General features: G+C 44.8%; 1 pseudogene; it reads right to left on the bottom strand.

Moving 5' to 3' along the window:
* Positions 1-405: 405 nt before the first annotated feature.
* LOC119279616 lies at positions 406-12,400 on the bottom strand (annotated as a pseudogene).
* Between the last annotated feature and the right edge of the window lie 1,919 nt (positions 12,401-14,319).

Genomic DNA, 14,319 nt, shown 5'->3' with positions numbered 1-14,319 from the left:
AAACGAGCGACATTCATTTTTGCATGCAGCCTAATGATTAGCTATTTCAACAGGGTAGTGTTTCCTGAACATCAAAAGCACTCCCTCTGTTTTATAATATAAGAGCGTTTTTTACAACAGTGTAGTGACAAAAACATTTTTATATTATGAGACGGAGGGAGTACCTATCTAGCATCTTGGTGAAGCAAAGTATGTGGTTTTGCCTCAATACATAAAGACCACGCTCTTAAAAATTAGCAAATATAGCAGTTCCAACTATCATATCAACATTGACTAGCTTCTGATTATAGAACATGCCATGTAAAACACCGCTGCCTAATTGTCAAAAGAGATCCTTCAAAAACAATGTCTGAACAAAATAATATGCTCATCACAAGTAATATGCTAACTTGCAGACATACCAAGTTAGTTGTCTCCTTGACCTTGTCCTCGACACTCTTCAGATACAGCAAGAGCTGCAAATTCACCGGATTTCTCCTCCGGAAAAAGAAAGAGAGCAACACATATGCTATGATTAATTGGTCTCTCTCCACAACAGCAAACGAAGCCAGTGCTTCCACAAGCTAATGTAAAACAAAAATCCTAATCGGTAGCATAAAGGGTCGAGTGAAACTGAGACATCTTTACTGAAAAAGATATTTATTTAATGTTTCAACTGCTCAAGGTTCACAATACTAAATAATAACATCTTTATCTGTTCGTCGCGCCACAACACCAGATTCTTCAAGGGGACGAATGATTTTTTCAATACCAGGAAGAGCTTCCTCTCTAGCCATTCTTGTTCCTTCATACATATTCATGTGGAATAAGTGAGAAACATCAATTCCCAGATTTTTCTTATGAAAGATATAAGCACTCCGATATTTCTACTCCATATAACATGAAAAATATTATTCTTTAGATAAAGGATCATACATCCATAATGTATTGCGTTTTCCCTGACGATTGGTGTCTGAAAACTCACACAGCCAAGTGAAACCAGGAGCTTGGAGCAGGAAAAAGGAAATTTGACTTCCAAGACAATACACCACTTCTAATTGTTACAGTGACATGATATCACACTTCATACTCCAATAGAACATGATGACATGGTCAAACATCAACCAATCATCTACTACAAATAAATATTATAGTATCATATATTTTGATACATAATTAGCGTAAATCAATGACATAGGACTTACATGTGCAATACTTAGAGCACATCTAGATGTGCTTTAGAAAAATTGCATAATTAAAGCATACAACCTCCGAAAAATAGAGAACAGAAATAAATGAAGGCGGAGATGGAAGTGAAATGAATATGTTTCAATTGTGTGCAAGTTTTTTTAGCAGATTTGAAGGGAATGAGTTTTTGTCAATCTCAGGGAAATACATAAAAGATCACGGAGCACCTAGAAACATCACATGTATGAAATCATGATGGGCTTACACATCAAAGCTGCTATGTTCCATGACAGCAAACATAAGAAAAAGGGCAAGTTGGATCATACCTAGCTGTCATTGTTCCCACACCGTCTATTGTGAATAATTCTAATAACAATGATCCACCAACAGTACCATCTATGATATGCACTCTTTGGACACCACCCTGAAATGATAAAAAGAGGAACATCTAATTAGGACAAACGAAAATGAACAAGACCAATGTGTGTATGTGTGTGTTACATTCCCATGTCAGGGAACATAACAATCTATGGATTATAGTATGCACTGGTGCAGATGCAGAGATCCTACTATAGATTGTTGTACTACATAAGGATAATTAGTCAACAAAAAGGTGTACTTGATCAAAGCACATGCCATAGCAACTTCATAGGTACTAAAAAGAATCAAACAAAAGCTATATTAGTAACTCCAAGTAATAATGGTGCAACTGCTAACATTTTTTATTCTTTTCAGAGACTTCCCATGATTAAAGATACATGACTATTTTCGGGTGTATCCTATGAGGGGAGTAAAGTGAGTACTTGCAATTTAAGACCTCTCCTGCGCTGGAGGATCCCATATTACTGACAATGATTATGCTATCTCTATCAAGCCTCTCTCTTATTCGTGAAACATCAGTTTTCTTAACTTCACTAGTGAAATCACAATCAATGCCACCAACAACCCCTCACCTCTGCCAAAGGAAGAGAAAATAAATCAATCGTCCAAGATGGTCCAAGAACGAAATCATTCAGATGATTGCACACATTGACTGAAGTTTACTTTTTTCCTCTTTCCATGAAAGAGAGGTAACCTCTAAATTTTAGAGAATATGGCAGGAGTATAATTTCTTAAGAAAATGCAACATGTTTCATTCTTTTGTATGAGACAGGAGAGCTGGACTCAAAGTTGATCGACTTCTATAAAGCAAAACACCATCAGAAAATCACAATGTAAAGAGTGGTTGTTCAGTGTTCCTAGCTACTAATTGGCATCGAGTTTTATCTTGAACACTCAAGATTCATTGAGTGGATGCATTATGATACCTTTTTTGGAAATGGAGGCATGCCCCCGGCCTCTGCATCATGATGATGCATGCAACCATCTTATTAACAATCCACAAAGTATCGTCATAAAAGTCTTACAGCTCGCAAACGGAGTAGAACAAAATAAAAAAAAGGGAAAATACATGCTAACAAAGAGAACTGATACGGTAATAAGAAGGATAAGCTCCCTAGACTCCTATCCTGTTATGCGAGCGCCATCTGAACCGGTTGAATATAACCCGAGCTACCATCTCCCATTGGTTGCACCCAGTAACCAAAGGCTCCCTGGATGCCATAGGAGTGAGTAAGTACCACGTACCTATCCAAGCTGTAGCTCTGAAGATAACCTGCAAGAAAGTTAAAGTTTGTTGTCTGTTAAAAATCATATCATTCCTGCAGTTCCATATAGCCCATAATAGCGCACATATTCCAATCCAAATACGAGCCGCAGTAATCTGTTCAACCCCAGCTAGCCAATTTCCAAACAATGACGCAATATCGACTGGAGGATTAATGTTGAAAGCTATATGAATCGTTCTCCAAAGTAACTTGGCGAGTGGGCATTCAATAAATAAGTGTTGTATTGTTTCCTCATGATCACAAAAACAACACCGCAGACTTCCTACCCAACGCCTTTTGATTAAGTTATCCTTTGTGAGTATCACTTGCTTGTGGACAAACCACATAAAAAAATTATTCGCAAGGGAACCTTAACCTTCCAAATGTGAAACGACCTTGAGAGTGGGCCAGAATTAATCAAATCCATATAGAAAGATTTCACCGTAAACATCCCATTCTTAGTTACTTCCATTGTGTCGAATCCGGCTGGTCGGAGAGTTGAACTTTTGTCAATCTCTGAACCAAGTGTATCCAGGCGGTCCATCTCTCACCAACTAACGCACGTCTAAACTGAATGTTCAAGGGAATAGTTTGAAGGACTGTGCCTACATAATCCTCCTTATGTTGCACAATATTATAGAGGGTAGGATACTGGACGGTCAAGGGCGTCTCCCCTAACCACGTATCTTCCCAAAATCTTATTGACATCCCATTGCCAATCAAGAATTTGACTCTACGAAAGAACAAGTCCTTCGTTTGCATAAGTCCCTTCCAGAATGGCGAGTCAGTCGGTCTCATGGTAACCTGGGCTAATGTTTTCGAGTGCAAATACTTGTTGCGCAGGATTTGGGACCACATACCCTCTGGCTCGGTCTCTAACCTGTATAACCATTTGCTCATAAGACATTTATTCTTAATTTCTAAGTTCTCAATACCGAACCCCCTTGGTCTTTAGGTCGGCAAAGGATATCCCATCACGCGAGATGATATTTCCTCTTGGCCTCATCAGACTGCCAAAAGAAACGAGATGTAAAGAAATCAAGTCTCTTCCTTGCCCCTTTCGGAATTTCAAAGAACGAAAGTAGAAACATCGGCATACTAGTTAGTACTGAGTTAATCAGGACTAGCCGACCTCCATATGACATAAGCTTGCCCTTCCAGCAGCTTAGTTTTTTTTCAATTCGCTCTTCAATACACTTCCATTCTTTATTGGATAGCTTACGGTGATGGATCGGAATACCCAAGTAACTAAAAGGTAAAGCGCCTAATTCACATACGAACAATTGTCTATAAGTGTGTTCCTCGTCTTTGGCCTTCCCAAAGCAGAACAACTCGCTCTTATGAAAATTAATTTTTAAACCAGACAATTGCTCGAAGAGACACAAGATAAGTTTCATATTATGGGCCTTAGCCATGTCATGTTTCATGAATAGGATAGTGTCATCAGCATACTGCAGAATGGATACCCCTCCATCAACTAGATGAGGAACTAGACCCTCTACATGGCCATGCTGCTTGGCCCTGCCAATAATGACGGCCAACATATCTGCCACAATATTGAACAAGAGAGGAGATATGGAATCCCCTTGTCTCAACCCCTTATGTGTCAGAAAATAGTGACCGATATCATCGTTCACCTTGATTCCGACACTACCCTTCTGGACTTGGGCATCCACTTGGTTCCTCCAAGCTTCACTAAAGCATTTCATGTGCATGGCCTGCTGAAGAAAAGGACACTTTACTTTATCATACGCCTTCTCAAAATCCACTTTGAAGATAACCCCATCTAGTTTCTTCGAGTGGATCTCATGAAGCATTTTATGTAGAACGACCACCCCTTCCAGTATGTGTCCCCCCAGCATGAACGCAGTCTGACTTTGTTGGATCACTGAATGAGCAATTTGTGTCAATCTATTGGTTCCAACCTTTATGAAAATTTTAAAAGTCACATTCAACAGGCAAATGGGTCGGAATTGTTCGATCCGAACTGCCTCATCTTTCTTAGGTAGCAGTGTCATCGTACCAAAGTTAAGATGAAATAACTCTAAATGGTCGTTGAAAAAATCGTGAAACATAGGCATAAGATCATCTTTAATGATATGCCAACATTTCTTATAGAATTCAGCTGGAAACCCATCTGGTCCTGGTGCTTTATTCGGCTTCATTTGAGATATTGCCTGAAGAACCTCTTTTTTTAGTAAATGGTGCAGAGAGAATATCATTCTCTGCTGCCTGTAATTGGGGAATATCATCAATCACAGATTCATCAAGTGACACCATACTTGAATTCAGGGTCCAAAGAGTTTCTTATAATAATTGGAAATATATGCTTTCAGGTTTTCATGTCCCACTATTGTCCCCTTGTCCTGTTCAAGCTGTATAATTTTCTTGTTCCTATGTTTACCATTTGCAACCATGTGGAAGAATTGTGTATTGTCGTCCCCATGGACAACCTTAAGCATTTTCGCACGCAAGGCCCACTTAAGCTCCTCCTCTCTCAAGAGAGCTCGTAAACCTTGCTCAGCCTCGGACTTGGTTCATTGCTCATTAACAGAAAGAAGAGTGGCTTCAGCCTTTAAGTCTAGTGCCTCAATCAATTGAGTAAGACACTCTTTTTCTAGTTTGTAAATCCCACTCTCATTCCTGGCCCACCCTCTCAGAAACTGTCGGAGATGTCTAATTTTATTTTTCCATCTCTCAACATGTGTCCTTCCACTAACCGGCTTAGCCCATTCGCGTGCAATGATCTCCAAAAATCCTTCTCGCTCAAACTAGCTTTGTTCGAAAGAGAAGGTGTTTTTATTTGTCACATGGGTAGCCTCACCCGAGTCTAATAGAAGTGGTGTGTGATCCGAGATCGCTCTCTGCATTGCATGGACCGACACCAATGGATATTTCTGTTCCCACTCCACACTAGCCAGTACCTTATCCAGCTTTTCATAAGTCGGAGTAGGTAACGAGTTGGCCCATGTAAATTGTCTACCGGTGAGTTCAATTTCTCTCAAATTAAGACTCTCGATAATCATATTAAACATCATAGACCAGCGTCCATCAAGATTTTCATTGTTCTTTTCATCTCTCCTCCTGATGATATTGAAATCACTGTCGACTAGAATTGGCAGATTTTCATCTCCACAAATCCACACCAAATCGGCCAAAAAGTCTGGTTTGAATTCAGGTTGTGCTGCCCCATATACAGCAACAAGAGACCACCGGAACCCATCCAATTTTGATCGCACCCTAAATTTAACCGAAAAGTCTCCCTAAACCATCGCACCCTAAATTTAACCGAAAAGTCTCCCTAAACCACATTAAGCACCTCTAGCGTCTCACATCGCGCTCCTAGTAAAATCCCTCCGGATCTTCCTCTAGGCGGTAAGATGTGCCAGTCAAAATCGATACCACTGGAGAGAGTTTGAAGAAACTGTGAGGTGAAATTATCTCGTCCAGTTTCCATAAGTGCAATGAAGTCTAAGTGTTGTTCTATCGTTGTTTCCGCTAAGAACCTTCGTTTAGCCAAGTCAGTTAGACCTCTGCTATTCCAAAAGAGTCCTTTCATAAGTCATCATGAAATTTTTTCTTAAGCTTAACTCGAGCACTTCTGCGTACTGCCGAAGTAGGATAAATTTTCTGCTTCCAGGATCGTTTAGGCTTCTCCCCAACATCCTGCGGTAAAGTAGGGTCGGCGACAACAGAGACTGTGTCCTCCATCAAGAGAGGCTCTACCATGTCTGTAGTCTTCGATCCCTCCTCATCCTCGGCCTCCGCACTAGGCAAAAGATTATTATATATATTTGTAAGATCAACCATTCCTAAATTGTTCATTTCATTGTCATTCATGGGTTTGATAGATGCAAGATTTCAAATAATTTCGGAAGCCCTCTCCGCTTTCAAGTCTAAAAGATCGTTTACGGATCTGACGACCTCGGTTTCATTTGATCCCAAAGAAATTCCTAAGTCGTTTGCCTTATCCACTATGTCATACTCTAAGAAGTGCAAAATCGAACAACTTTTATCAAAAGATGCACCTCTAGTAGCCTTGACATTACGAAGCATGGCTACCCTCTTGGCACGCGCTAGTTGCAGGTCGTCCGCATCTGGCTGTCCCTGGATCCGGTTGCTGACACGCCTGCCAGCCGTCACCGGATCCGCGATCCCACCGAAAGCGATAAGCTCCTCCTCCGTCCTCTCCCGAGGAGTATGCGCCCGACTCCCGCGCCCTTCCCCTAATGTCGGTGAAGGAGGGTAGGGCGTGGTTGTCTGTAGATCGCCCGCAGCGGTGAAGGGGGAAGAAGACCATGGAGCTACCTGCTCAATAGTCCCGCCCCCTCCCCCTCGCCAGCAGCGCCTCGGGGCGCCAATCCATCCTGCACGTCGCGGTCCGGCGAAGAAGTTATGGCACTGGGCTCCTACCCACACCTCACTCCCATCTCGCCTAGGACCATGGGGTAGAAGGAGCACCTCGGACCTCCTGTCCAGGCGCCCCTCCCACAGAGCTTGAAACAGACGCAAGTAGGCTGGCGCAATGAGGCTCCTGCCCATGGCCCCCCTCACTCCCGGTCAGTCCGTAAGTGACCATTTGTCCACCAGGCGTGGAGCCCATCCCGACTGGACCACTGTCAGTGTGTCGAAGTCCAAGTGGTACCTGCTGTGTATCGGAAACCTCAAGTGTCATCGCCACCTCGCGAGCAGGAACCAGCACTGGTGGTAACTCAAGTTCCGCAGGGTCGTCCGCCTCGACTCTGGTGCTCCATAACCGGCTAGGAGTCGACCTCGCTCCAAACGAACCAAAGCGAAGAGTGGTCATCGAAGTTGTGGACGGGGGAGCCTCTTGGGTAGATCCATCTGCCTTCTCTGGCTGCGCATTAGGCCCCTTGGCTGGCTCCTGTGGTGTATTGTCTGACCCCTTGTCCTGATCCCCGGGGGCACCGCCCCCCTCAGTTGTGTCCATATCCTGAATCTCATCCCCGTCCTGGGAAACCGGGGTGTTCTCTATCTCAAGCTCTAATAGATATGTGACGCCAGCATGTGTCCATCTAACCACGTCTGGTATGAACTCAACGCTCACCACACTGACCAGCAACCTCGCAGCCCCTTGTGCCCGAGTGAAAGGCATGTCCACCTTTTCTATCTTACCAATCATAGAACCCAAACTCCAAGCAATCAGAAAGTGTTTCATCAGTCTTGGTGGTGCACGAAAGAAACGTACCCACACCTTCTCTAAAGGTGTACCCTCGGGTTCTTCCTGCTTCCACTCATCAAAAGCAATAATAATATTGGTACTTGGAACTTTGTAGAGGCCCCACTTAAGAAAATGCATCTGATCCTCCTTAGTGGGGAAATCCACCTTGTAAGCCTGTCCCTCCAGTTTTTTCAGATGCCATTGATAATTACCTGGTACCAGATCACGTAGCTACCTCACAATCATGAGCCTCAGTCAACTGCCCATTAGTAACCCGAACCACTGCTGGGAATGAACTCTCCACCACATGCGGTAGAGGATCCACCTATGGTGTCTCAAAGAACATCAACTCCTTGCAACACACGCCAAAAATGTTTACACCAGGTTTAGGACCGGAAAGGAGTGGGCAGTCACCGGTCACATGCTGTGATCTGAGACAATAGTCACACATCTCATTGGTACACTCGGCTACAAAGTGACCCGGTTTGCCACATCTATAGCAAGGCAACTTCTTTATTGCCCACTTCGAAAGTTTCTCCGCTTCCATCTTGTCCGGCCCTTTGTCTGACATACCATCCCTAGACTTCGCGACTCCAGATGTCGCCGGAACGGTCACCGCTTCCAGGGCCTTGACCGCGTCAACCGCAGCCGCGGGCAATGTGGTGTGGGCTCCTGCCACATCTGCGGAGTGCTCGAACTCCGCCCCCAGGTCCATGTCCTCAGCGGCCAGTGGTGGTGGAGGAGGCCGTCGCGGTGGAGGTGGGCGTCTCCCTCTCCCGCCCCGCCAATAGCCTCCCCGGTAATGATCATTGGGGCCGGCTACGCCTTCAACAAAGTTACATGGTGGGTCCTGAAAGTGCCCTGGACCGTCGCCATTGTGCCGGTTGTACCCACGGCCGCCACCGGATGATGATCCACGGTGCAGACCCTCGCCATATGCATCATACCCGTCGTCTCCCCACTGTCCGTAACAATTGAACATCTGACCATCTCTGTTGTATCCACCACGCCCTTGTCCGTCTCGTCCAGTGAGAGCACCGCGACCCCTTCCGAGGGCTGGCGCCTTGGCCGCTGTGCCGGTTCCTCTGATTGCTGCGCGCTTGGGCGAGCAACATGCGCCGGTGCCTGAGAGCTCGAGGCATCAGCCCCCGGACCCTGCCGCGCGGTTGGAGCAGCATGGCCGGCCTCGGCTCTAGGCTGCAGCCCCGCAGCCAGCGGCCCTTGAGGGTGCAGACCCCCACGTCTGTCACCGCCAGCCCCAACAGCAGCGGCGCCACAAAATGACTCATAGATTGGTTAAACTCACAGAGAGATTTAAGGTCGTCCGGAACCGCTCAAAATGACTTTGCGCATGCTCATGGATCAGAGAAATAAATATGGCAGATTGGCCTAATAATTGTTCCCACCAAATTTTATGCCCTTCTCTTTCGTACTCTGCTACCCCAGCCTTCCTCCCCTCAGTATCCTCCTCTGCCCCATAGCACAATGTCTCACCAATTCTATTGCATGTGATCTGGCTGAAAAATGATATCCTTGGTCCAGTAATTCCCCCAACAAATTATTGCCTAAATCTTAACTCCATAGAATCCTTTTATGTGATCCATAATACAAATGCACCATGATGGTATGATGTAAGGAAGCAACACATGTAAACTAACCTTAGCACCAAGAAAATTTCCACTTGCAACATTAGTCTTTTCATGCCAACTGCCATTAACACCATGTCCGTGAAGATTTAACATTGGGGGTCCAGGAGATAGCTTTGCTTCCATACTTAGTCGTATTCTGCCCGCTGCCTCCATTGCAGCCTCTAATGCATCTGAATCGGTGATACATTAGTGACCAGCATACTTAGCCTTCTTTCCTGGAAAAAATCATAAAGGCATGAACTGCTACACTTGTAAAATTTGCATAACTGATGATATCATAAAATCTAGTTTTTTTTTTTTGCAACACCACAAACATTAAGAATTTGTAGACCTCTTTTCAGTTCCAAAACTGTAACAAGATATGAGATCTACAAATTCAGTGGTCAGATATTCGTCATCGATATTTACACTTCCAGTGATTACATTGTATGTTATTTGGTATAAATTTGTGAAGTTTATCAACGAGTAGAATTCCTCCTCTGCAATACCACGATATTTCTCTTACTTGCGATCATATCAAATCATGCATATAGCAAGAACTAAAGCAAGGATATGGTAATTAACACTCCAGAAGTGACGGGGTCAGAACACAGCTAACCTCTCTCCGCCAAGAGCTTATCTATCTTTACATGGATTCCAGGAACAAGAACAAGTTTGATCCCAAAGCTATGAAGAAGTGATATATCCCGTATGTCAAAAAATACAATAGAGACAAGATAGAAATGTCAATCTCTTCATTTCATAAACTATTTTTTAAGTACATTAGGAAGGTTGATGCCTCACGATCCCCTCCGCCTCCCCTCCCCTCTGCCTCCCCTCCCACCAACGCCGGATCCCGGCTGGGCAAAGCCCATGCGGGGGGATGATGGCGGTGGCGGGGCGTCCATCCGGCGCGGCTTGTAGGTGTGGTTGTGACGGTGGATCTTGAGCGGGCGCCTCGAGACAACGTGTATGTGGCCATGGCGCCAGTCACAAAGCGATGTGACCTCCTCTACCTTTGGTTATCTTCATTGTTGATCCAAAGGGATCTGGTCGGTCGGTGTTGCCTCGCGGTGGCTTCCCAGCGGAGGGTAAAGTGGAGGTGGAGCGGTGGCCTGGCTGTTGAAGTGGGTGAGGATGCCACCATCGTCGGCGGCGCCCGTGGGTGTGATTTCCTCGTTGGAGGCGATTGTGGGGGCATCCCTTGCTCCATTCTTTCTGGAGGAAACCTCATATCTGGAGGAGGCTACCATTGACGGAGTCGCCCGTGGGCGTCGTAGCCCTTGTTGGAGGCGTTAAGGGGCCTCCTGGATCGGATGATGGCGACGTCTTCGCTGTCACCCCCATGGGGGCATCATCTTTGGAGACATTCATCGGCTGGACGGACATGTGGACGCCTTGGTGGTTGGGCGTCGGTAGGTGGTGGAGCGGTGCTTCATCCTACACATGGACGGTGGGGGATCTCGGCGGCATGGCGCAGTGGAGACTCGACATCCGATGGGTGGCGATGGACTCGTGCTGGAGGACGACGTTGTTTGGCGTCGTGGTGGCGTTGATGGCAGAGAGGCCTGGCAAGATCGATGCATTAGTATCTGATCTGAGGATGGATTGATGGATGAAGGAGGTGATGGCCCTTGCAGTGTGCGCGTGTGGTGCCCACTAAAAGTGCGTCGGACCGGTGTGTAACCCACTCCAGGTATGCTTGGAGGGGCATCCGGCATTACATGTTAGGTACTGGTGAGATGTCTGCTTGGTATTAGGCTCGGACATTCGGCGATCGGCACCCTTCATCACGGGGATAGGAGTAACGACATGTGTTGCCAAGATGGTGGCTTCAGACTTACTGATGCATTACCTTGTCAAGGCTTTGTGAATAATTAATACAATGGCTGCATACATCACCCAAATGCAGAGGCCGGGGTACATCCTCCTTTTCATAAAAGGTACATTAGGAAGGTAGTACCTCTTCCACATAACTTTGTGAACGTTTATTAGTATATTATAATTCATTTATTTTATTTCACTCTAAAAGTTAGCGATTTATTGATTTGTCATCCAAATCTTTCCCTCCAGTGTCATTCGGGCATAATAATAATAAATCTTTGTAGGGTTCTTACAACATTAATCAGGGCGCATTTCATAAACAACCTCTTCTTCAAAATCCCTGATCCAAGTCCTCGAAAAATCACCTATGCATCTTATTTCAAGATGGTGTAAAACGTACAACTGGATTACCACTACCGTGCACTTAACCTTAAGCAAAGAGAAGCAGGATCCTTTTGATCCAGAGCGATATATGCCTGCAGGATGCCGTCGAGGTTCGGCCTGAAGATGAGGACGATAAACGTGGTCCCTCTCTAGCCGCGAATGTAGAGTCACGCCTCTCGGAACCACCCCACGAACCTCCTAGCACCTTCCTCCGCCTCTATTAACCTCGTCCCTCCACACCTCAACAGTGACGGATCTAGAATTTGACCAACGTGGAGGCAACATTACAAAGGGTAATATTTTTTTGTCAAAACACATTTCAAATAGTTAATAAAGTACTGAATATACATATGAATGCACTAGTAAAAAATATTCTACAAATTGTATATGGGGGCCATGGCCCCCACCACCCCACCCCTAGATCCGCCACTGCACCTCAAGCTTGCTGCTGGGCACCAGTGCGCGTGAACGCAATGACGCATCCTCACGCTACCAGAAGACCGGGGCCGCACTGATCCCACCTCGGCTGCCAGCGTCGACAAGCCCACGCTGACGAAGAATGCCGCCATGAGCTCGTGATCGGACGGAGGCGTGGTGAGTGTCAGTGTTTATTGTTACTGGAATGTGAGCGTGGCAGAAGTAGAAAGCCGGATCGTGAATGGTACGCAGAGCGCAACGGGGTTCCGTCCAGTTTTCGTTGGCGCTCGGAGGGATCTGGAGAGACTAGGGGAGGATCCCTGGGCCGGGGCTTAGTGCTTTGATCAGTGAAAGTACGCAACAAGAAATCATGGTTTGAACAATTATGTATCACAACAAATTAATTTGGAGGACAACAAATGCAAAAGTCTTCAACTCACAGGACTGAGCGACCAGCCGGGAGGCTCTTCAAGGTGAGGGATTACTGCAAGACCATAACTATTCTCTTTGCTTGCATGTTATATCACCATATATATATGTATGATCTCTCTTTCAGATTTTCTTTCTTCCTAACAGCACTCTAATATAATGATATCCTATCTACTGAAACCATTTGTTTCTCTACAAACAAACTGGTCACATGAATGCTTTAACTCTCCATAACCTGCACGCATCAAACGACAAAACGCCAAGTCCGAATCATCAAACCAGGCTGCTTATTGATAGGAGGAGCATCAATGCATGTGACCAAATTTTCCTCAATTTGACAAACGGAAAAATGTTTATAGGAAAATTATTTAATTTGTTTTGGCAAAAGGTTAGACATGTATTAGAATTTTTTTTGTTGACATATGCAAAAATAATGTAGAATAATAACCAAAAGAACAAAGAAATCTTAAAAAAATGAAATAAACAAAAGAAAAAATAAATGAGAAAAATAAACAAATGCAAAAACAATAACAGAAGAAGAAACCAGAAAATGATAAAAAGAATAAGAAACCCGAAAAAAACAAAGAAAAAAGATGGAAAAGAAAAGAAAAAAAGAAAAAAATGGAAAAATATTGGGGGAAACAGTGGAAAACAGAATCATTGCCCTGATGGTAGGCTGCACTAGCTATGAGCCATTATAACCTTGTCGAAATCCTAGGAACTCCCTTTTCTCTCCTTTTCTTTTCTTTTAAGCATACACACTAGCGGGCCGGTCCAGTTGAGCTATTCCCTTCAGCGGGAGTAGCTTCCATTCGGCTTAAGGCGAGGGCCGCTGCTGGGGGAGGTCCAGAGTCCGGTCCGTTCCAGCCAAGCCATTCGGGCTCTCACACTGAATTTTGTGTGATCTGCTAGTAAGCCAACTATAGCCCCTAGACTGAATCAATGGAGAAAACCACTGCAAGGTCAGCTTATTCTCAATGTGGATGCTTCTTTTTCAAAGGAAGACAACTCGGGGCCTACGGTGCGATTATTAGAGATAGTAGTGGGATGTTCATGGGTGCGGCAACGGCAAAATTAGAGCATGTTGTTGACGTGGTTTCAGCCGAAGCGAATGCTCTTGTTGAAGGCCTTAAACTTGCCAGCAGGGTTGGAGCTAACTCTATCTTGATACAATCAGACAGTGTGATCATTGCAGAAGCCCTTCAGCAAAATACTGGACACTCAATGGTTACGGCTCCAATACTGAAAATTTGTTGAGCCTTGTTACGTGATTTCGGAAAGGTCTTATTAAAGCGTTGCAATCGTGAATCTAATATGGCTGCCCATGCGCTAGCTCAAAATGGACGTGATGATCCGCCAACTTTGTGGTTGGACTCACCTCCGAATTTTATTTCCAGTCTTTTAGCGAATGATGTAACATTGTTTAAATTAATAAAGCTAGCCATAAAGGCCTTTCCTTAAAAAAAGGCGAGAGGCGCTGATATTTCTCGCGTTCAGCGAGCAGGGCGCTACGCTCGTGTCGGGGGGTAGCCCCAGACGGCAGGCCCAGCAGCGCGGGAGCCACAACCTGTTTTTTTTCTATTTTCTGTTCTCATTTTTTGCATCATTTTTGTATATATATATATATATATATATATATATA

Source organism: Triticum dicoccoides, chromosome 3B (genome assembly GCF_002162155.2).
Source record: "Triticum dicoccoides isolate Atlit2015 ecotype Zavitan chromosome 3B, WEW_v2.0, whole genome shotgun sequence".
Lineage (NCBI taxonomy): Eukaryota > Viridiplantae > Streptophyta > Magnoliopsida > Poales > Poaceae > Triticum > Triticum dicoccoides.
Note: the sequence above shows the minus strand (reverse complement) of the source record. Positions and strands in the feature narration are given on the sequence as shown.